This window comes from Melanerpes formicivorus, unplaced genomic scaffold (genome assembly GCF_026170545.1).
Source record: "Melanerpes formicivorus ecotype bairdi unplaced genomic scaffold, bMelFor1.0.p_v2 SCAF_23, whole genome shotgun sequence".
NCBI lineage: Eukaryota > Metazoa > Chordata > Aves > Piciformes > Picidae > Melanerpes > Melanerpes formicivorus.
Window position 1 is genome coordinate 12,340,602 of NW_027142375.1, and position 24,690 is coordinate 12,365,291.

The 24,690-nt window shown below is 40.0% G+C and overlaps 1 protein-coding gene across 1 annotated transcript in view; it reads left to right on the forward strand.

Annotated features, from left to right (window-relative positions):
• Window positions 1-24,690, forward strand: part of THSD7A (thrombospondin type 1 domain containing 7A) — a 307,882-nt gene that overhangs the window by 27,373 nt on the left and 255,819 nt on the right. The window contains exon 3 of the mRNA XM_068152522.1: window positions 12,887-13,050. The gene's annotated coding sequence lies outside the window, so the exon portion shown is untranslated. The remainder of the gene's footprint in view (window positions 1-12,886; window positions 13,051-24,690) is intronic.

Here is a 24,690-nt window from a genome sequence, read left to right on the forward strand (position 1 = left end):
CATGTTGAGCTTTTTGTCCACCAGCACCCCCAAGTCTCTCTCCTCAGGGCTACTTTCCAGCCAGTCACTGCCCAGCCTGTATTTGTGCCTGGGATTGCCTCGACCCAGATGCAGGACCCTGCACTTGCTCTTATTGAACTTCATGAGGTTGGCTTGTGCCCACCTCTGCAGCCTGTCAAGGTCCCTCTGGATGGCCTCCCTTGCCTCCAGCGTGTCTGCTGCACCACACAGCTGGGTGTCATCAGCAAACTTGCTGAGGGTGCACTCAATACTACTGTCCATGTCACCCACTCTATTACTCTCTGCCAGTAAATATTGCTATGGTTTTCTCGAAGGTCACAAAGAGAAAACAAAAAGTTTATCTAAGTTGTGAGAGGGTTTTTGTTGTTGTTGTTGGTTTTGCTTTTTTTATTTTGCTACAGTATATATTCTCTGCTCACTGTGGCTGGAGTTCAGCTATAGAAACTTTTCAAGGAAGCTTTGTTGCAGCCTTAAAATGAGTGCGAAGTGTGGAAGCTGCCCCATGATTCCTCTGTTGAAACTGTGGCATTTCTTTCTATTGACACTCAGGAGCAACATGATTTTGCAGGCCTCACATATAGCTGAAATTGGGAAGTGTAATTGGTATTCTAGTGTTTGTCAATTCCATAGACAGCATCTGGAATTTCTGTAAGATGGTGAATTGTTCTTACATAATAAATGAATTTAGAAGCTCTCACTCAGCTACCAAAAGAAAAAAAAGAAGTTAAATTTGAATCTTTTAAAAGTGGGCCACTGAAAATGAATTTAATGAGGACACGCTGGCCCAGAAAAGCTCCTGCTTGACTTTGAATATCTGGAACAAAAGTTGTCATTAGACAACAGCTGACTACAGGAGAGAACAAGTAGCAGATTTTTTTAGTTGTGGGGTTTTTTTCTTTCCTTTCTTTTTTTTTTTTTTTGTTGTTTAAACTGCTGTGTTTACTCTTTTTTGCTTACTGTATGTTGGCATATCAGTTCGAAATATAGCACAGCTACAAGAGTCTAAAACTTCATTAAAATGATGGAAAGTCAGGCAGTTGTTGAATGTAGTGCTAGCAACACTGCACTAATAAGTGTTATTAATGTGCAAGTTAATTTCTCAATTCTTTGTCCCCTCTATCCTTCCCACTTCCATTTTCCCTTTCAGTAACATCTGTTTGAAGGAGAATTATCAGATAGCATGCAAGTTCTCCTGAATTGTACTTAATCAGAAAAAGTACTGTGTCTTCCCTAGTGCCTTACCTGTCAGTGTGGGCATACATTTTGCACTATATATATATGCTATCTAACAATAAATATCATTTTTTATTCCTGTTTCAGAAGATAAACAGATCCCACCCTGACTTCCATTAGGTGTCATTCACTGGTGTGTATTAAAATCCACTGCTCTCCATGCTGTGGCCATGAAGAGTTTTTCACAAGACAAGAATATGAAATCAGGCGTGTCTAATTGAAGCAAAGTGCTCTTAGACATGCTTAGATGTCATCAAGTACATACTGTTTATCTTGGTTTGCCCTCTAAACCCAATTGTTTCATGAAGATGCACATTTCACAGTGCAAATAACTGGATAGTCAGCCAACCAATTGTCCTCGCAAATATAAGGCTTCAAGCCCTATTATAGAGATGATAATGAAAGTATCTTGTTTGTAGTTGATCAAATGTTTACTCAGCTAATTACATTTATCCAAGAGTGAGAATAAACTGTACTTTTTTCTTTTCATTACTTCTAAAATGGGACTTGCTGCTTCTCCTGCCAGCACAGGGGCTTTGGGAGAAGCTCTTATTCTCTAAAGAGATGCTCCTCTTGTAGTAAGAGCCACATGAGCTGACCACAAACTAAATCATTAGTGGCTCCCTCTTTGTAATGTCTCTTGACTAGCTAAGGCAACAAAGCTTTGGTGGTTGGATTGGGAGATGTACCAAAAAATACCCCACAACTTTTCTATGCCTTCTTGATCTGCTTGCTTCTAAGTACAGTCTTCTGCCTTACGGGCTCTGCTCAGAAGAAACTGAGCTAGTTTTAATCTCCTTCAGCACCCTGTCAAACAGGCTTCAAGAGATTGTGTATCATGTACTGGACAGCTTTCCTCAAAAGTCCTGCTTCTTTTAAATGCTAATGGTAAATGGTTGCTTTATGAATTGAGCTGCTGAAATTAATTATGAGAGATCAGAGTTAGCCTCAAAGGGCTCTTTTAACGGAGACTTTCAAGATGTTCCTATGAGTAGATTATTTTATCCTTTTAATACCATAAAATGCTTATATTCAGTCAAAACCATCTAATTAGATTTCTCCTTGTAGCCTGTTTTTTTTCTCATTTAAAAAAAAAAAAAAAAAGTATTGACTTTTATTGCAGTCTGGCCTATTTCATAGAATTTAGCTAGCCTTCAGTAGAAACAGGGCTTAACTGCGTAGAAGCCAAGCTTTGTTTCCTACTTGTGTTGATAAACTAGTAATATTTCACTAAACAGGCCTCATGAGAGGATGAGATCAAAGTGCAGAAGGAATAATCCTGTTGGGATTTAAGATTAAACATGTATAGCTTTTACACAAAGGTGGACACTGTGAATGTTTGTAATAGAGAGGCTGGGGGGAGTCTGAAAGTGTAAATGCTTGTAGCAGACCTTGCAAAGACTTACCTGCACTGCTGTATAGGTATAAGGGCACCTTATACAGATCAATCCATGCTGCCCTTGGTTTTAATTTTGTTAGGAGTGTTTATTTGTTGCAGCCTGAAAGTCACTGTCAGGTGTGGAAGTTGTGCCAGGACCCTGCCTGATCCATGCAGCCAGTGGTGCTCACAGGGTTTGCAGCCGTGGAGCTGGGCTGCTTGCTTAGGCTTGTGACACTGAGCTGCAGGCAAAGCCTCCCTGAAAACTACTGGGATGGGCACTGTTGACACTGTTAGCACTGCTTGCTTGTTTTCACACTGAAGCTGTGTTTTGGTTTGGTTGTCTTTGTTTGTTTGTTTTGTTTTGGTGTGTAGCTTTGGTCTTTTTTTTTCTTTTGGTCTGTTTGCTTTTTTCTTTTGGCCTCTGTTGTTTTGTTGTTGGTTTTTCTTTGTTTGGCCTCCTCCCCCTTACAATAACCTACTTTTTATTTGCTTTCTGTTTCAAAGGACTGAGTAGGCCTGTATTGTACAGCAGTTTTCTTTCAGTCCTTTATGAACAAATTTTTCTCCAGCTTGAGACAAAAATGCAGGTTTTAAAATTTCCTGTTATATAAGTAGTTCTTAACTACTTACATCTGTTCTTTAAATAGCATCTCTTGTGTCATTTATATTCTTCATGACTTTGAAATGACTGAAAGGTGTATTCCAACAATTCACAACTAGTCTGTCACTCAGCAGGGTTTAGTCCTTTCTGGGCTTCATATATCAGGTAGCTATTGAAGAAATCTCAGATAATAAGACTTGGATTTCCTTCATATGTAGGATCTGTGACCTAAATCAGTGTTGCTGTGATTTGTTATGTGATAGATTAATTAATTTATTGTTACAGATGCATTAACAGCTGTATTGGTTTTGTGTAATTTCTTGTTCTTGTGTACAATTTCTTGGTAATTCTTTTGTGTAATTTCTATCAAGCACAAGGCTGATGTGCAAACATTTACAGTAGTCAACTGGCTTGATTTAGAAAAGTAATTTCCAAACTCTACTATTCATAAGCCCAGAAGATCACTAATTATTTCTCTCTTTGAACCATAATGTTGCATAACAGGGCACGGATACTGAAAGTATTAAGTTTTTTTTTCTCTCTGTTGTGGTTAAACAACGACACCAGAATATTTTTCCAGATCAAGACTGTAAATTCTATACTTCATAATTGATTTGTGTTTTCAAATATCTTTGTTCAAGAGTTTAAAATAAAGGATCACGGAATGGTAGGGGTTGGAAGTGATCTCTGGAGACCATCTGGTCCAATCCCTCTGCTAAAGCAGCTTTGCCTACAAGAATGATTTGGTTATGGAAAGAACAGTTTGGTTGCAAAGAAGAAAAATGTCGTTGTGAGGTTCACATATCTTTTATGTTAATACATAGTGGCAGGAATTGGTTAGTGTGCTTCACACACAAAGCTTTGTTGTTTTTACCACTCACACAATGTGTCCAGCTCATGTGTTTCAGTTGCTGTAGATCAAATTATCCCTTGAAGTTCCCACTGCTGCTCTTGAGTGTGGCACCTTTTGTTAGTGCTTTGATCTCTGTCTTGCTGAGCGCTGTTCTGAAGAGCTGTTCGAGTTGCTCTAGATTCTGATTGCAGTGGTACTTTGCACTGGCATGTATGCCCTGAAGTTAGTGTTGTGCTTGTGGACTGGAGGCAAGATTCCACCCCCCTCCCAGCTTGTGTTCCTACATGTTTCAGAATTACAGGTACAGTCCAGTGTTTCTGTGGGCACCTGTTCTGAGTCTGGATTGAGCTATTTCTATACCTGTTCTGAGTCTGGGATTAACTATTTCTATATCTGTTCTGAATGTGGATTGAGCTATTTCTGTAAGACTATATACACTGAATACAGAACTAGAATGATTAAGATTTCCAGAGCCCAAGGCAGGAATTTGTAACCAATTTAGTGATGCTGACCAGGAGCTGAAACCTGTACAGAGACCTGGGTTATATCAGCGTAGCCTGTCTCATTTTCTTGGCACCTGCATCAGTAATACCACCAAATGATAATTATCTGTATAAACAAGCTGAGTTAAAAAAACCCAAACCATTATACACATGGTGTTCAGAACAAGAAAACAAGACTGCTAACTTGATTTTTCTGTTAGAGTAATGGCATCATTTTAATTGTTGACTAGAGTACCTTCAGCAGGGTTTTGTATTCACTGGAGCAAGAAGTGACTTAGTGATCATGCACTGTTCAGTACGTGGAGCTGGTGGGTGTTCAGGAAGTTGTCTGGTATCAGCTGACAAATACAGGATTTTCAAACTGGCAAAGCTTCTTACCTTAATGAGGAGCATTATGCACATATCACCCCCAAACCATTTTTGTAATTAAAGTTTTTATTAAATCTTTTCTGAGGTGTAGCAAAAGAAACATATTTTGATATGTCACAGAGTATTTTTTAATCTACCAGTGTGAAAGGATGTGTATAACACAACTCTATTTTGTAAGCCTTAGATGAAGTTGTTTGCTCCTGCTAGCTATTAGAGAGACTAAAGCAAAAACATACAAGAAAAAACTTTCTTGTGATCCTAATGCTTTTATACAACCAGCCTTAAGACAAGAAGGTGGATATTTGTGTTTCCTACCTAACTAAGCAGTTTACTGGCAAGTTTTAATTCCTTGTTCTATGTCTGGACTTAGTTTTATAAAACTCAAGTGGAGAGAGCAAGCAGTTCTGTGTATGGCATCAAGTTAATAGTAGTTTGTGAGTTATTGCCTTAGTAGTGTAGAGTTTTATAATCCAACCCAGATGATTGGTCATATGATAAATACACATCAGTGATGGACTGCATTTGAGTCACTGCATGTGACTCAAGAATAACTTCATAAAGATTACTGCTACTGAGGGTGTACAACTAGTTTCCAGTACGCTTTAAATAAATCACAGCCTTTCCAACTTGAAAATTGTTGTTGGCCCTGCAGGTGTGTCTGGGCCAATGATTGCTGACCTTGGGCAGTGTAGGTGGAAGCCACCTGGGGCTTGGAGGTGACACTGGAGCAAGAGGCTCCACCTAGGGGCACTGAACGAAGGCCAAGGCACTGGTGACTGCAAAAGCCATGTCATCACCTCTCATCTCTACCCAGCTGTGACTGGGTAGCCATGTCATGGCAGCCTTCCAGAATGCACAGCAGTGCTGTGTCTGAACAGCTGTGGGCTTCCTATAGTTTCACTGTGCCTGGCCACAGCCATCTCATCTGGATGTGGTCCTTGCTCTGCTCTCTGATGGCTTGTCATGTCAAAGGTGTTCTCTGACCCCTCAGTTAGAAAGCCAGAGATCTACGCAGATAAACACATTTCTGAATGGAATATATGACACTTAGCAGTGTTGCACTGTGTTTGCTTCCCTGGTTATGTCTGTGATGTAATATCCCATAAATAACATGAAGGAACTGAATTATGTAGCTGGCTTTGATATCAATTCCTTCCTTGATCAAGATAGTGGAAGGATGGTGAAATTGAGTTAAATGCAGTATATATATATAGTACCACGTGCCACTGGTACAGTAACTCAAAACATTTTGTTATTCAGTTGTCATTAGTTGCCTATCAGATGGGAAGAAGATTAACTTGGAGTCTCATGTTCAGCAGTGCCAGTGCTCTCAGTGAGTAGGTTAAACTTAGGCAGCTTTTTCTGTGAATTGTGTACATTGGCAGTGGTAGGCAGTCTGTAGAAGAAAAACAAATAAAGCATTTGGCTTTGTAAAAATGTTTTCCTATTATTTTAAAAATGACTTTGATGTTTATATGAAGATACTGTCTTCAGTAATGATTCCATTTAATAGAGAAGTAACGTAAGGATACATCATGCTGTGGGGTATTTGAAAATTGCCTCGAGTTTTCTAAGTAGCCAGAGGCATTTTGACCAGACAGGTCCAGGGCTGTAGCAAACCATGTGACAAATTCATGTCACGTTTTTTGTGACATTTTGTAAGCTTGAGTTTGCTGTTTCCCCCTGTTAGACAATCCATGTGAATAGGAGGTGCCTGTCATTTAGGAGATTACTGAGTGGCTATCTGTGAATAAAATTTGTTTTTCCACTGCCTCTGAAGTATTTGTGTGTCGTGGTATGGGGTTATAGTTTACAAGGATGACAAAACCAAATAGACATCACAATCATTCCTGTGAAATAAAAGTAGGTCAAATCCAAGCATTCTACCTTGTCATTGAAACTGGTGATTTTATTTGAGGTTTGATTTCACACAAAACTGTTGAAGTAATAGAGTAGTGTGTCTGAATCTGGGGCCCTCAGCACAAGAATGACATGCACCTGATGGCAAGGGTCCAGGAGAGGGCCACAAAAATGATCAAAGGGCTGGAGCACCTGTCTTGTGAAGACAGGCTGAGAGAGTTGGGGTTGTTCAGCCTGGAGAAGGCTCCAAGGAGACCTTACAGCAGCCTTCCAGTACCTGAAAGGAGCCTACAAGAAAGCTGGGGAGAAACTGTTTACAAGGGCATGTAGCACTAGGATGAGGGGCAATGATTTTAAACTAAGGAAAGGGTATATTTAGGTTGGATATTAGGAAGAAGTTCTTTGCTATGAAGGTGGTGGAGCCCTTGGAACAGGTTGCCCAGGGAGGTGATGGAGGCTCCATCCCTGGAGACATTCAAGGTCAGGCTTGATAGAGCTCTGATCAACCTGCTCTAGTTGAGAATGTCCCTACTTACTGCTGGGGGATTGGACTAGACGACTTCTAGAAGTCCCTTCCAACACAGTGTATCCTGTGATTCTGATGTCATCTTACAGGCATATTTATGTTAGCTAATATTTTTTTGTTGTGATCTTTATGTATGTAATTTCCACACCACCCCCACCCTCCCTCCCTGCCTCCACTATGATTTTTGGGAGCTATTCACATCACCTACTCACCTACATCTCATATTTACTTTAGCTACCATGTTTGAAATCAATAACCTAATTTTTAATGGAGTTACTCTTGGCTTGCACCCTAGAGGAGATTTACTTATATTATGTGTCTTAGCTAGGCAGTGTGAATACTCTCTGTGAGCCAAACTGATGTCTATGGATGTTCAGTCAGCTTCAGTGGACTCAGCAGGATTGCATGGGTACAGTAGAGATCAGAATTTGTTTAGAGTGCTGTATTAGCATATATTCTTTCATTGAGAATAACAGTCTCATATATTATTCACTCCTTTCATGGAACTGCAAGGATGTTTGGCATGAAAATGACCATTATGGTTTAGGGTTGGTTTTTTTTGGGTGTTTTTTTCCCCCCATGTGTGGTGAATTGTTTATAAAAGTCCGTTGTACACTGAAACAAAAAGCGCTCTCACTGGAAGAATTGGTTCTGGTGAGCATGTTAATTCTGTAACCAGAGTAAGACTGCATGCTTGTACTAATCAGTTAATTCTTGAAAAGGATTTCAGTGAAGTAATTAATCTAGGCCAAATATCTGAGCAGTACTAGGTAGCCACCATAATAGAAGCAAATTGCTATGGGCTAAATTTTGTAGAGGAAAATGGGACAGTAAGCATTTCTAAACCTTCCCTACGGAGAGGAAAAGAAGACCTTTGGCCTAAATTTACATTCTGACAAAGAGAAAATACATTTTAATTCCTTGCATTTTAAGCTAATGTTACTTTTCCAGTGGTTGGTTGGAACCCCTCTTGGAATTAGCAGTTAAGAAACTAAGAAACTGTAAAAACAGTAGATTCACTGGACATGGTAGCATTCTCCCACCCGAATGTCGAAGTACTAATGAGTCTTTCAGACTTCTATTTTTTTTTTTACTAATACTTGTTCTGTGTGGGTTTAGATGTAAATGCCTGCTTTTCTGTGCTTTTCCCATACCCCAGAGTTCCACACACCCATGCTGTTACATAGTATTTCTTGCAGAAGATCCTAATTCAAGAATGTTAAACAAAAAGTATGACTGTTGTGTAAGTAAAAAAATATTGCAAAGGTGGGCATTAAAATACGTGTGCTGAAGCCTAATTTGAAGATATGTTGTGTGAAATATTTGTGCAGCAGTTTCTCTGCTTTCTGAGAGGTAATTACCATGGCAATTTGTTTTTAGGCCACTTGCAATGCATATGTGAAGTCACTGTTGGAAGACATTTAAAAAACCCTGCTAGAACAAATGAGGCTGTGTTGAAGGAGGGAATCTGGAAGAATGATTCCAGTGTCGACGAGACCTACTTGGTATCAGATTTGTCTTTGTGCACAATGATTGTGGGATGAAAGCCTCCATGTTTTCTGGGTTTCCTGGCCAGCAATTCAATGCAAGAGAACTGAGCTGTGATGCAAGTAGTTTGATAATAATGTCTTTGTTGCAAATAGCAGCAAAACAAGACCATGGTTTGGCTGAGATGGGTGGTAGAAGCTGGAAGCTTCTTGACATTTGGGTCTTAGTTCAGGAGTGGTTTTGAAGAAATGAAATTTCTGGTTCCTGTTTAAAGCTCATTAAATGATTTTTTTTTCTGGGTCATAGTGCTTTTTGATTGAAATGGTATTTTAGGACAGCCCAAATAATTTTTAATTACATGTTTGCTTTGTGGATTTATCAAAAGCATAAATGACATCATCTGTTAGATTAGTACACTTCTTAGAGATGTCAGGAAACTGAAGAGCTAGAGGAACATCTGTTCTTGCTTTCAAGTTTATCAGGTAGACCAGTGGCTTAGACATTTTCTTTAGTAATAAGACTAATATTTATCTTCTCTTGTTCAGATGACTTGGATCTGTAGTTCTTATTGCATAGACTAGGGAGAAAAGCATTTTCTGCCTTTATTGAAGTATTCAGCAGCACAAGATACTACATTTTAAGAGGCTAGTTAATTGCAACTGGGATAGTGATTCCTGACCTTTCCTCTAGTGAATATTCAGTATCATCTTAACTGGCCAATCTCCTTGAGCATGCTTTCATATGAATCACTCTGGACCCATTGTTCCAGGGAATACAACTCTTATTGTAGCTCATAAAACACAATCTGGCATTTTGTATGGTTGATTCTGAATGTTAGTGCCAAGGTCTTAATGGATTAGAGACCTCCAGGGAGGCATTAATAATCTTGTGACAGGAATTTCCTTTGCAGAAGATAGCTCCACTTTAGGAGATGCTAGGTAGGTGCCTCAGTGTATCTAGAGCTTCTCTGCTGTCCCTTCTTTTACTGTGCATCATCTGTGTAGTAGCCAGTAAAAAGCTACATGGATTTCTGTGAGATGGCCTTCCTGTGAAGGGAACAGCTGAGAGACCTTAGGAGACCCAGTGTTGTCTTTCTAGGCTTAGTGATTCCTGTCTGGGATTTGAAGATGGAACTAGAAATATCCAGTATATTCTACATGGTACAGAGGGAAATGCCTGTGTAAATGCCATGGAGCATAATCAGATATAAAAACTTGACAGTAAGTAAGGTATGTGATGAACTCGTCATGCATAAGAACTACTTCAGGCTTTATTTATTTGAAGTAGCTAAACGTTTTTATTATTTCCAGGGATATTATATGTACCTAATTTGTCATGACAAGCTTTCTGTTTTGGTTTTTTGGACTCTCAATTAAATCAAACATTTCTTTACAAAGAAAGTGGTCAAACACTGGAATAGGCTCCTTAGAATGGCAGTTGATGCCCCAAGCTTGTCAGTGTTTGAGAGGAATTTGGACAATGGCATTAATAACATACTTTAAGTTGGTCAGGCAGTTGGACTGGATGGTTGTAGGCCTCTTCCAACTGAAACAGTCTATTGTATTCAAGCAGGGACACTTTCCGCTTGATCAGGTTGCCCAGAGCCACATCCAACCTGGCCTTAAAAAAAACACCAGGGATGGGGCTTCCACCACCTCCCTGGGCAACCTATTCCAGTGTCTCACCACCCTTATGATGAAGAACTTCTTCCTGACATCTAATCTAAATCTACCCTCCTGTAGCTTGGATCTATTCCCCCTAGTCCTATTAATACCTGACACCCTAAAAAGTCCTTTACCAGCTTTCCTCCATGGTTGCATAGAAATTGTGTATCTCAAAGAACAGTGCACCAAGGTGAATGTGTGGGGCATAAGATTTAATACACTCTGTGGTGAGTGTATATCATGTGTCCTAGCCATGCTTCAGAAGGGCTTTCCCTGTGAAGCTCAGATAATACCCAGGGTATTTCTGCCAAAGGGTTTTGTTTGGTTTGTTTGTGCTGTTTTGGTGTGCTTTTGTGTGTGTGTGGTTTCCCCCTGTCTTCCTCCCTTGTAGTAGTCAATCACAGTGACATGAGGTAAGGTTTTGCCCTTATTTATACCATTTCTAGGCTTATTTAGCTCCAGGGATTCAGTATCACTAAGGTTGGAAGAGACCTCAAAGATCATCAAGTCCAACCTGTCACCACAGACCTCATGATTAGAGTAGGGAGGACACTACTGCCCACTGCAGGCTTGAACTCACAACCTTCCCATTAAGGGTCTGATGTGCTACCAACTGAGCCACGACTGCCCCCCAAAATCATAAGACAGAGACATTAAAAGAGAAATATCCTTGCAATATCTTCCTGGGCAATTTTGCTTTTGCCAGTGAAAACATGCACGGGTGTGCAGAAGTCATTTAGCCTGAGCATTTGCACAGATTATGGGATGTAGCTTCAACAGTTGTTTCTTTTAATGGAACAATAGAACCAAATGACCCTTGATCAACAATTTTTGGTAATTGTTCTATTTTGCATATCCCACAGTAACCAGCTTCCAGATGCACATCAAACTGTTAGAGTCTGTTGTTGAGGCACATTCAAAGAGAGTTCCATATTTTACTTACTTTTGTATAAATAGAACACAACATTATATGAAGTTTAATGACTTTCAAAAATAGAATTTCTGCAAGCTCAGCTAGCATCTGGTCTAAATGTTCACTTAGAGCAGTCAATTCATTTAGCAAGTTCATATTTTGGGGCTTAATTGAAGTGAGCATATATCCTGAGAAATACGAGCTGATGTCCTACACAGGTGTAAAATAATTCTTTTAAATATCATTTTTGGGGACATTTTAGGGAAAAAAATAGTTTGTGAGCTTGTCCTTCATTAGGTTACATTAAAAAAAGTTTATTTGCTTGATTCAAAAGTGAAGCTAAATATTGTCTTTGAGCATGGAATGGACTACAGGAACAAGCATGTTATTCCCTCTTCAAACTGTGTGTGGGGGGGGAAAGTGTTTATTCTTGTCTTTCTCCACTTGGAAGGATTTTTGAACTAATAAAACCTTTTTATTTATAGATAAATTGATCTTCAGACACTGTTGGTTTTCATACAATCAATAAGGTTGGAAAAGACCTCAGAGGTCATCCAGTCCAACCTATCATCTAACACCTCATGACTAAACTATGACTTCAAGTGCCACATCCAATCCTCTTTTGAACACCTCCGGGGACCGTGACTCCACCACCTCCCTGGGCAGCCCATTCCAATGGCCAATCACTCTTTCTGTGTAGAACTTTTTCCTCACCTCGAGCCTAAAACTTCCCCTAGCGCAGCTTGAGACTGTGTCCTCTTGTTCTGTTGCTGGTTATCTGGGAGAAGAGACCAACTCCCACCTGCCTACAACTTCCTTTTAGGTAGCTGTAGAGAGCAATAAGACCTCCTGTGAGCCTCCTGTTCTCCAGGCTAAGCAACCCCAGCTCCCTCAGTCTCTCCTCATAGGGCTTGTGTTCCAAACCTCTCCCCAGCTTTGTTGCCCTTCTCCAGACACACTCCAGCAACTCAACATCTTTCCTAAACTGAGGGGCCCAGAACTGGACACAGTACTCAAGGTGTGGCCTAACCAGTGCTGAGTACAGGGGCAGAACGACTTCCCTGCTCCTGCTGGCCACACTATTCCTGATAAAGACCAGGATGCCATTGGGCTTTTTGGCCTCCCAGTTCTTCTTTTGCTAGTCTGTGCTTTGTTCCTTTGCCATAACAGGGCTCAGCACAGTAAATATTAGGCTTCTAAGAAGAGAATTCCATATAAGTGAGTTTGAAATGGCTACACAGGCAAAAACTAACAGTGGTGACAGCCCCCTGCTTTTCTCCAATTGGTAGAAAGAGGTTTTTTGGGCCTTGTTTTCTATAACCTAATAGCACAGACAAGTGTATAATTAAAGATCACTACATAAACAGAAATGCCTTCCTAAAACAATATACTCCAAAGTTTACTGCATCTTTGTCTGATAAAGGACTGATTTTTATTATTTGTGGGTTTTTTTTCTTTCTTTTTATCTCTCCAGCCAGTTTTAAGGGAAGAAAATACTGCCTGTACTGCCAACCTTGCCTCATGTAATTCTTCAGGCCATCATAACGCTAGAAGGATACATTTAGCACTACCTAGAACAAGCCTCCATTGCCTGTGTTTCTTTTCCATTGGAAGAGGACAAAGGAACAAAGATAACAGGTGGGTTTCATATACTGTACTATGGGGAGTTGCTTTGAGACTCTGATGATGAGAGGGGTAAGGAAACTTAACAAATTCTGAAAGGAACAATGATCAACAATTAAACAAAAAAAACCCAAAACCAAACAAACAAAACTTTTAAGTAAGTGGTGCCTCTTTTAAACGCAACTGCACTTAATCCCAAGCAACACAGATCTCAGATCATTGAATATATATACATGTATTTTTCAAATATCAGCTGCTGAACAAATAAGTTGAAAATGAGACCTTTATGTTCATTTTGTTGTTTTTTAGAGATGATCTCAGACAGTACTTAAGGCTTTGGGAGTTGGGGAAACAACAAGAAGGAAGCATTTTGTTTTTCAAGTATAAGAATCATTGAGGCTGGAAAAGTCTGTGTGTCAACCCAACACTACTGTGCCACTAAACCATGTCCTGAAGTGCCATGTCTACACACCTATGTTAAAAATAACATCTCTAGGGATGGGGACTCCAGCACTTCCTTCAGCAGCCTGTTCCAGTGCTTGACTGCTTTTCCAGGAAAGAAATTTTCCTGATATCCAAACTACACCCCCCACGCCCCACCCCCCGTGTGAAATTTAAGGCAATTTCCTTTTGTCCTATTGCTAGTTACTTGCAAGAAGTGACCAATGTTCACCTCGCTTTCAAGTAGTTGTAGAGAGCTATAAGGGCCTTACTGCAGAAAAACAGTGCCTGGAATTTAAAAGTAATAGTTCTGCTTTTTCTTTTCTTTTTTGTTCTTCAAGAAATTGTAGGAATTTGCTGTAAATGACAATTTCTCTGAAAGTCCTTTTGAGACTAGACTTCAGTACTTCATAGTCTAAACTCAAATGCATTTAATTGGAACTGTGCATGATAGTATTTACAGATCACTTATTTGTCTGTCTCAGTGCTGGTTGATTCTTTTTTGTCTTTCCAGTGCTATGTCCCATTACTGCTTCTGTAGTCTTAAATTTTCCTCCAGCTCCTGCTGGATTTCTGGGCACTCAGAGCTCTTGGCTATTCTTACATTGCTCAAATGTCTTCATGTAACTCATGTACTTCCATTTCCAGTCTAGCCCTTGGTCTTTTGAAGATTATTTCTTTTAATTCTTACTGTTGGATTTACATGGGAAGCCTGCATAGGCTTCTTAAATGAACTTAGTTGACCTTGACATTTCCCTGCCCACTGATATCTTCCAAGTTTTCTTTCTATCTGCATTTCTATTTATACCTCCTATCACATTTTCTTTTAGCCTGATGTTATTTCACCTTACTGGCACATTTACTTTATTTCAGTTTTAATGTTTTAAAATGCATTTTTTTTTTCCTCTGGAGATAAGTGATTGTCTCCCGCTTCCGTAGGAAAGAATAAGCCATAAAATGGTCTTGTACATCTGAAATTGGTCTTTCTCAATAGCTGCTGGAAGCTTAAAGAATGCGATTTAGCCTTTTTTTTCTTCATCACTGTTTTAAGGCTTAATGTTCCTTTGCATCTCAGTGTTCGGATGCATTGGCATTCATGGTTATCAAGTTTAGCTGGGTAGTTTAAGAAAATTCTTGTCAGGCTACAAGGGTGTATTTGGCTTATCTTGACTAATCTTAAGTCCCATTTCTCGGTGGTAGGCTGAACATGAGCCTGCAGTGTGCCCAAGCAGCCAAGAGGGCCAATGGCATCCTGGCCTGCATCAAGAACAGTGCGGCCAGCAGGAGCAGGGAGGTCATTCTCGCCCTGTATGCTGCACTGGTTAGGCCACACCTTGAGTCCCATGTCTAGTTCTGGGCCCCTCAGTTTAGGAAGGATGTTGACTTGCTGGAACGTGTCCAGAGAAGGGCAACAAAGTTGGTGAGGAGTTTGGAACACAAGCCCTATGAGGAGAGGCTGAGGGAGCTGGGGTTGCTTAGCCTGGAGAAGAGGAGACTCAGGGGTGACCTTATCACTCTCTACAACTACCTGAAGGGAGGTTGTAGACAGGCAGATGATGGTCTCTTCTCCCAGGCATCCAGTACAAGAACAAGAGGACACAGTCTCAGGCTGCACCAGGGGAGGTTTAGGCTGGATGTTAGGAAGAAGTTCTACACAGAGAGAGTGATTGCCCATTGGAATGGGCTGCCCAGGGAGGTGGTGGAGTCACCATCATTGGAGGTGTTCAGGAGGAGACTTGATGGGGTGCTTGGTGCCATGGTTTAGTTATTTAGGTGGGTTGGATTGGTTGATAGGTTGGACACGATGATCTTGAAGGTCTCTTCTGGTCTATTCTATTCTATTCTATTCTATTCTATTCTATTCTATTCTGTTCTGTTCTGTTCTGTTCTATTCTATTCTATTCTATTCTTCAGACATCATGATCTCTATCGTGTGTTCCTGCTTTCTGGTAGAGTTATCAGTATATCGAAAAAAGTTGCTACAGGCCCATCCTGCAAACTCTACAGCAGTGACACTGGGTTCCCTGAACAACCATGGGAAGCTGTAGGGATCCAACTGTAGGGAGCCATGTATCTCCTTGCCTCAGTCCTTTAAGATCAAATGGGCCATGGACTTCACTCAGTATTAGTCCTCTTATTTATTGAACCAGAAAGACTCCATTGTATCACCATAATAATTTTGTAAGGATTGCAGCCCAGAGGCCATCTCATGCTGTGCAATGATTATATGCTCTCTTTAAATCTGCTGTGTACTCTGATCGTATTTCTTTTATCTCCCTTTCATTATCAACGGTGTGACTTGAAATATTTGAAACCTCATGGACCTATCTTTACTTATTTCCTCAGATATTTAAAATAATTAGATGGGAAAGTTAACAACATTGTTAAAGCTGGTAATTTGTAAAAAAAAAAAAAATGCTGTGCTGCAATGGATATTCTTCTTTCCCTTTAACTTTTCACTTGACTAACACAATTGCCAACACAATTAGTCTTAAACATCACAAAAACATATTAGTTGATAACTCTTCAGTAGGATTAAATACTGAGTTTAGAAAACAGCAAGAAATGCAGCAGGTGAGGCTCCAGCAAAACATACCCCCATGGTTAAATCACAATGTATACTGGTCAGTCTGATTCATAAACTTACACAAGCTGGGGCATGTGGTATAGTTTGGTTGGTTGTTTTTCTTATTTTTTGATTACAATAAACTGCAATAGTTTCATCACTATCAACACCATACCTGGGCTGGAACAATCCTTATTATCAATACAGGTTGGGGGGATGAGATGGTAGAAAGCAGCCCTGCAGACAAGGACTTGGGAGTGCTAATGGGTGAGAAAGTGGACGTGAGCAGATAGTGTGTACTTGCAGCCCAGAAGGCCAATAGCATCCTGGGTTTCACCAGAAGAAGTGTGGGCAGCAGATCAAGAGAGGTGATTCTGCCATTTTGCTCTGATACGACCTCGCCTGGAGTATTGTGTCCAGGTCTGGAGCCTTCAATGCAGGAAGGTTGTTCAGCCTGGAGAAGAGAAGATTCTGGGGAGACCTAATAGCAGCCTTCCAGTACCTGAAGGAGGCCTACGAGAAGGCTGGAGAGGGACTGTTTACAAAGGCCTGCATTGATAGGGTGAGGGGCAAAGGTTTGAAATTAGAGAAGAGTAGATTTAGATCGGATGTAGGGAGTAAGTTCTGCACCATGAGGGTGCTGGAACACTGCAACAAGTTGCCCAGGGAGGTGGTTGCGGTCCCATCCCTGGAAATATTCAAAGTGAGGCCTGACAGGGCTCTGAGCAACCTGATCTACTTGATGATGTCCCTGCTTACTACAGAGGGGGTTGGACTGGATGACATTTGGAGATCCCTTCCGACCCAGACCATTTTATGATCATTGTGGAAAGCAGTAGTTACTACACATTTCTCCTGGGTGATTTATGGAACTTACTTTGGGAAGAATGGCATAAAACTAAATCTTCCCATAGTCATCCCAATAAGCAGTCTCTTTAATTCTTTATCTCCCTGGAATTTCAGTGCCATTTCCTAAAGTCCAGGCATCCTGAACCACCACTGACCTGCTGAAATGCAGAAACTAAAGCTGAGGCCAACAGTTTGACCAAATTATAATGCTGTCCATGCAAGTGTCTTCCCTGCTTGCTTGTAATTCCTGAATCTGAGTATCTGTGAATAGTTTGTTCTAGGTAATAAGAAATATTAATCTGTAAATGACCCCCTGAGATGCAAATAGAATGTGCTGAATAAATACAAATTATTATTCATTAAAATGCAAATGTGGATAGGTGCTTTAGAGACAGTTTAGGTAGTCAAAACAAATGAAATAAATGAAATGACACAACATCAGTAACTGGGCACTTAAAAGATGCGGCAGATGTATAACCATGATTGCAGGCCACAAGCATCATAAAGCTCTGTGTTTATCCTGCAGCTTTATACTGCAGACCAGCACCAATTTTTGTCTCCAATGACTATATAAAATATTCAGGTACCACAGCTCATATTTAAATTTTATTAGCTGTGTTCTAAAGGTAACTTTTTCTATGACAGTAAATTTTAGCTGTGTGCCTTGCACCCGCTTTAATGAATTCTGTAGTTAAATCCCCATATGCGGCTTTAAGAAGCCCACTCTCAGTTTAGGGAGCATGGCGAGTTGGAAGATTTTAGTTTATCACTTAATGAGCATGTGTTTTCCAAGTTTACATATGTTTTATACTTTCAGTTCAGTGCACAGGAAAAACTTCAAGCCCTCTGCACAGATATCAGTTAAATGACTAAGAAAAGGAACAAAACTTTCAGGATTATAAGGAGGGCTTGTTGAAGTAAGGACTCAGAAGGGCAATGCTGGACTTAAGATTGGTTTGTGGTGACTCTTTTGGTTTTAAAGTGTTATCCCAAAAATGGGGATTCAGCAACAAATGGACAGGGACTCTTGTGACATGGGCACAATTATAATATGGTGCTAAATTTTAAATGTCCTTTGAGGTTATAAATTTGCAGCAATCTATTAATGGCTCTATGATAAAAGAGATTACCCATGGTCTGATAACAATGAAGGTAGGAGAATGCTTCATTAAGCTGTGTCTGTGCGTATACTGCACATGTACCTAATTAATGCCAATTATGACCACATGTCAACATTTAACCCTTCATTATCTCTTTAGTTAGATCTTAAGAAGATCAAGTAACATACAAATAATTGTAGGTAGTGTGAATTTGTAATCTGTTGAATCCCTTAAATCCAGAAGAAAACGGGATCCTAATATAAATTGAGTAACGGTACCCTCTCTACTTATAACCACATCTTAAAGCCAGATGTGTTTTAAGTATTATTGAGAACATGACTTTGTGTATTTAAAATCTGATTCATTTTTTTAGTGAGTTCAAGTGACTGATTGTCGTGGCCAACAGAAGAGATTGTTTCGATCTTTCTACTTGTGGAATGTTATTGTGAAATTTAACCATGTAAGATCCTTTTATAAGTACTGTGAAATAAAATCTAGAAAGAGTGAATTCCTTTTATTTATTGTTGTTTGCCATATGAAAATGGGATGTGATTTTTTAATGTCATTAGAATTAATTAACATATATTGGGCAAATATAAATTATGGTTCGAGTCCTCAGTGATTTCCAAATTACATTCAAATTGCAATGCAATGAGTGGTATTTTACAGAGGACTGTCTCCAAGACTTTTTCCATTTGTGTCAATCCCTGAAGTATAATATGAAAGAGTCATTAGGCAAAGTCCCACAGGATTTGTTTCGCTCTTTCCCAAAGCCAGACATTCAGTGGCATCAAAACCAGATACAAAACAGACTAGATAGTGAACTGGATTGGTAATGTTGTGAGGAAATGAAAAGATATGAGAATGAAATATTTCATATCTTCATTCTGGTTAAGTGCAGCAAAGGCAGAGGAAGAGAAGAATGGCAATAAAATTCTTTGTGCAAGTGCTGAAGCAGGAGTCGGGTGATTGCCCTTTTCCTTTATGTGTGTTGACCCTTAAAATGATTGGGATGGTGATGTTTCTAAATTTTCACACTAGTGCCATTCACTGTTTGTCCTTCTGCCAGCTATGAATTTCTCCAAATAATAAAAATTCAGATCTCATTTTCATACAGGGAAGTATTTTACTCATTTTCTTTAAACAAGCAGACAAAGGGTACAGTAAATGATAGAAATGGAAAATCTCTGCATACGGGCAGGAGTGAAATAATACCACTATGAATGCTAGAAAGAAAAACCTCTTTCCCATGTGCTGAACACAGACAAAACCTCATTTCTTCTTTTGAGTTCACATCCAGGAACTGCATCAGGACTTTGCAATACTTGTAAAAGAGCATTCAATTTATATTGCCTTTTCCTCATTCACCTAACACCTTCAGTCATTTACCCTTCTCTCTGTTATTATTCCTATACTGCAGAGATATCAGTTCATCTAAACAGACTATTTCATAATGGGTTTTTACAAATTTACATCATTTTTCAATCTAATATCATTTAAAGATGCTTGGCTGTGGCAGGAGCTATATCTGTATAAAAGCCTGCTTGGGCCCAAGGAGTCACAGATCGTGTAAATAAATCCACCTTCCAGTGGCAAAGTGTTTATAGCTGTGGTGGGAATTCTGTGATTTGTTTATTTAATGTAATCTTTGTAAAATTGGTATCTTCAAGCTTGTTATTATTCTGTTCAGATGTATGGATGACTTATAAAATGTACAGTTGTAAAAGGATTCCTTCATCCTGTGTTATGGCAAAATGTGTATTTGTAGATAGGGGACTATTAGATCCAAGTAAATGTCAGAAAAGACACAATAAGGAGAGAAAACCATTCTGGGGGCAGAAGTTGATCTGCTGGAGGGTAGAGGGGCTTTGCAGAGGGACCTCGACAGGCTGGACAGATGGATGTGTTAAATCTCATGCCATTGGACCCCACCCAAGTGCCGGGTTTTGCACATTGACCACAGCAACCCCATGCAGTGCTACAGGCTGGGGTCTGAGTGGCTGGAGAGTGGTCCCAGAGAGGGACCTGGGGGTACTGGTTGATGGTAGGCTGAACATGAGCCTGCAGTGTGCCCAGGCAGCCAAGAGGGCCAATGGCATCCTGGCCTGCATCAGGAACAGTGTGGCCAGCAGGAGCAGAGAGGTCATTCTCCCCCTGTATGCTGCACTGGTTAGGCCACACCTTGAGTACTGTGTCCAGTTCTGGGCTCCTCAGTTTAGGAAGGATGTTGACTTGCTGTAATGTGCCCAGAGAAGGGCAACAAAGTTGGTGAGGTATTTGGAACACAGGCCCTATGAGGAGAGGCTGAGGGAGCTGGGATTGCTTAGCCTGGAGAGGAGGACACTCAGGGATGACCTTATTGCTCTCTACAACTACCTTAAGGGAGGTTGTAGACAGGCGGATGTTGGTCTCTTCTCCCAGGCAGCCAGCACCAGAACAAGAGGACACAGTCTCAAGCTGCGCCAGGGGAGGTTTAGGCTGGAGGTTAGGAAGAAGTTCTATACAGAAGGAGTGATTGCCCATTGGAATGGGCTGCCTGGGGAGGTGGTGGAGTCACCGTCACTGGAGGTGTTCAGGAGGAGACTTGATGGGGTGCTTGGTGCCATGGTTTAGTTGTTTAGGTGGGTTGGGTGATAGGTTGGACACGATGATCTTGAAGGTCTCTTCCAACCTGGTCTATTCTATTCTATTCTAAAAGATGCAAAGTGGATTTGGACTACTAACATATCTGAGACAATTTCAAGACAGGTCTACATACGCAAAATAAAGTGTTTACTATTTTACTTAATACTTCAATTTGGGTTTAATTGCATAATTATTCCCATGAGCTTCTAAGATCTATCATATAGAAGCTTTATGTTCTGACATTCATGCTATTTTTGTTCCTTTTTCTGTGTGCTGTTTATATTTCCAAAGGCTTGGGAGTTTCTCCCATAGTAAACCCAGATGTAATAAAAAAATTCCAAGTCGGTTACACCCATAGGAGGAAAAAGAAGAAGTGAGCTAACAAAAATGTCCTGTGTTCACTCTCTGGTGATATTTTATATTAGAAAATTGTGATTTCTTTCAGGAGGGCCTAGTTATCTGGAAATGACTTCTTGAACAGTTCAACTCCACAGAAGGTAGAGCTGCTATTACAGATCAGGATAGATATTTTAATTAGATCTATATAATTAGCTGTTGTAATTAGAATAGATGTTATCATTTAGGCCTATTTAATGGATCTCCATAGAAATTAGAGTGCAAAAATGTGCCGTTTGTAGTATTACCCATTGTGATTGAATGAGGTATTCGGAAAACAAATATTTTCTGAATTGAAGTGTACAGGGTGAAGAAAAACATCTGTATGGAAAAGAACTACCTAGTAGTGACCACTTTGTTTTTTGTTGTTTGGTTTTGTTTTGTTTTGGAAATGTGCAGCTATACCTGAAAACAATGCTGAAGCACTAATGTTCTTACTGAGTAGGAGGCTTATCAAATGATGGTTTTAAGAAAAAGAAAACAAATTGAAAACAGCCAAACTCATGGTAGTTTCACAGTCTATCAACTGTCAGCAAAATACTGTGAAGAAATGTTTTTCCAGTTTACAGGGAACTTCATACAAAACCATCACAAAGTGGGCACAACTATAACAAAGCAATGACACTTTTGCTTTATGCTGGCTGTGCCTTTTTTGCCAAGGAGTGAGAAAAATAAACCTGTGGTGAACAGGAGATCATCACATCAAGACTACTTTAAAAGAAATTTAAGGAAGATCCCTGTTTCCTGGGTTTATATTTTTTAGTTACTGAAATTAGGTCAGAAAACTGTTGTTTAGGTCCCCTTTTTAAAACATTCATTTCAGTTCATGAGCTATGTATTAGAATAGTAAACTGAGCTACTTCTGCCATTCTGATTTTAATAGTCAGGTTTCTATTTGCAAGTCAGATAACAGGACTGATATTCATGGTCCTAAGTTCTGGTTGCTGGACTGGTGTCAGATGTTTCCTTGTGCAATCTGTTGCAGAGTCTTGTGGTAAATGATATGCAATGGTAGCCCTTGAACGCAAATATATTCTTCTGAATGCTGTTTGTGGTACCACCATTTATTGGTGGAAGGTTTAGAACTAGCTTTGTTTTTTTAATAAACTCATTATGTGACAGAAGAAAGTAGAACATCTGTAAGCAACTCTGTTGCATTAAATCATTGGAGCTGCACTTAAACCATAAGGGTTGGAAGGAGCCACAGGAAGATGTCTTTCTGTTTTGCAAAGCATACTTTTTAAAACACTGCTGTCATGCAAGGCTTGATAGACCTAATTTGCCTTAGGGTTGAAGTCTGACGCATTTCAACTTTGAACTTAAGAAGGGAGAAGAATCTGAACTTTGTCTTGTTGCTCTTTATTTCACATCTGTCAAACAGAAAAAATCAACAGCTACCAAATATGAACTGTCTCTGATTCCTTAAATGTAAATTCATTTATTTTCAAATGTCAGGAACAGGCAATGCACCCTCTAGCAGGAACTATTTTGTATGTTAAGGGCTTGTCAGCATTTTGTTATAATTCTCTGTTCTTCAGGCTATAAAAATTTGCTTCAAGCTGAGAGCTGAATGTGGAATACCAGCCCCATAATAAACTTGCTTTAGCAAATTTGGATGAAACTGGCCTCACTTTAAATATTTCAGAGGTTCAACTAAAAAGAAATGTGTTGCTTTTGACCATTCTACTGGCTATATTACTCCACTTCTTTGCATGCAATCCGCTGTTTTGTGCTGCTTGTGTGAAACTCTTGGAGAGTTTTCTCTAAATGGGGGCCAAAAAAATTAACATTAATATGTGGATGAGATTTCCCTCTCTTGCCTCACTTGAATATAGAATCATTTTGATTGGAAAAGACATATAAGATCACTGAGTCCAACCATTATTTAACTCTATCAAGTTTGGCTTGAAACCATATCCCTCAGGACCACATCTCTGCACCACTATCTCCAGGGCTGGTGATCTGCATATTAGAGTTCCTAACTGCACCCACAGAGCTTGATCTAAAGTTCCCTGAATTAGAGTGAATGTGCATCATGGTTTAAACCCAGCGGGCAGCTCTGACCTGCACAACTGCTTTCTTGCTCTCCCCAGGGAGAAAGAGAATCAGAAGGGCAAAAGTTAGGAAAGTCATGGGTTGAGATAAAGACAGTTTAATAGGTAAAACAAAAGCTCTGTGCATGAGCAAAGCAAGATTAATTCACTAATCTCGACCAGCAGACAGGTGAAATGCCATTTCCAGAAAAGGAGGGCTCCATCATGCCTAACAGCTGGAGCAAATATCACTCTGGATGTCCCCCATTCCTCTCTCTGTCCCCAGCTTTTATTGCTGAGCATGATGTCACGGTACGGTCACTTGGGGACATCTGTTCTAACTCTGTCCACTCCTGGCTTTCTTGTGCACCTTCAGCCTGCTCACTGGTGGGGCAGTGTGAGAAATAGGAAAGGTCTGGATGCTGTGTGAGCACATCTCACAATAACTAAAGCATCTCACATTATCAACACTGTTTACTTCTCAGATCCAAAACATAGCCTCAGGTGAGCTGCTGTGAAGAAAATTTAACTGTCCCATCCAAAACCAGTACAATGTGTTAGTTCAAAGAAGCTTCAAACTTATTTGAACTTAGTGTAAAAGTCCAGGAAGATCAATTACCACTTTCTTGGTGTTACTGAGAGATTTATTGCTGAACCTAACTCATATTACCAATAAGGTAAAATAAAACACCAAATGCTATTTTGTTCTGCTTTGCAATAGATTTCTTTCCCCAAGTCCCCACCTTGGACATGGTGGCATGTGAATATACACACCACTGTTGCTTGCTGATAACTCATAGATTGCATCAAGGTGGAAAGGACCCTGAAAGGTCATCTTGACCAACCCCCTGAAGTGAGCTGGGACACCTCCAACTACATCAGGCTGCCCAGGGCCACATCAAGTCTGATCTTGAATGTCTTCAATGGCAGGGCCTCAACCACACCTCTGAGCAACCTCTTCCTGTGTTTCACCTCTCTTATTGTGAAGAACTTTTTCCTTTTATCTAACTTACATCTACACTGCTTCAGTTTAAAACCATTGCCCTCCTTTTGCTACAAGTCCTTCTAAACAGTCCTTCACCAGCCTTCCTGTAGCCCCCCCCAGATATTGAAATGTGGCTATAAGATCTCCCCAGAACCTTTTGTCCTTTGGTTTGAACAGCCCCAATTCTTTCAGCCTGTCTTCAGAGAAGTGCTTCAGTCTTCTGATCATCTTCATAGCCATCCTCTGGACCCACTCCAGCAAGTCCACGTCTCTCTTGTGTTGGGGACCCCCATAGCTGGACACTGACAGCTCCTTATTTTAAACTTTCCTAATGAAGAAAAAACCCCAAATGATTTTAGATTGAGTGATTTCACGTAAAATAGTCTTATCTATTACCACGAAGGTGCAAAGGACAGCTGTCTCATGTTACTGCAGCTCTTTCAAAGTAGTCAATATAAATCCATCATGTTACAGCTGAAATGTGGAGTGAAACATTTTGCACAGTAGAATCTAGATTATGTTAAAACTTATTTTCATGAAGTTTTCTGACCCTGATTTGTCTCTCTCTCTTTTTTCTTTACATAATAGTAGAAGCTAAAATAGGGTAGGAAAATCTGAAATGAGATTAGATATAATCCTACAATTTTCTCAGTGTAGGCA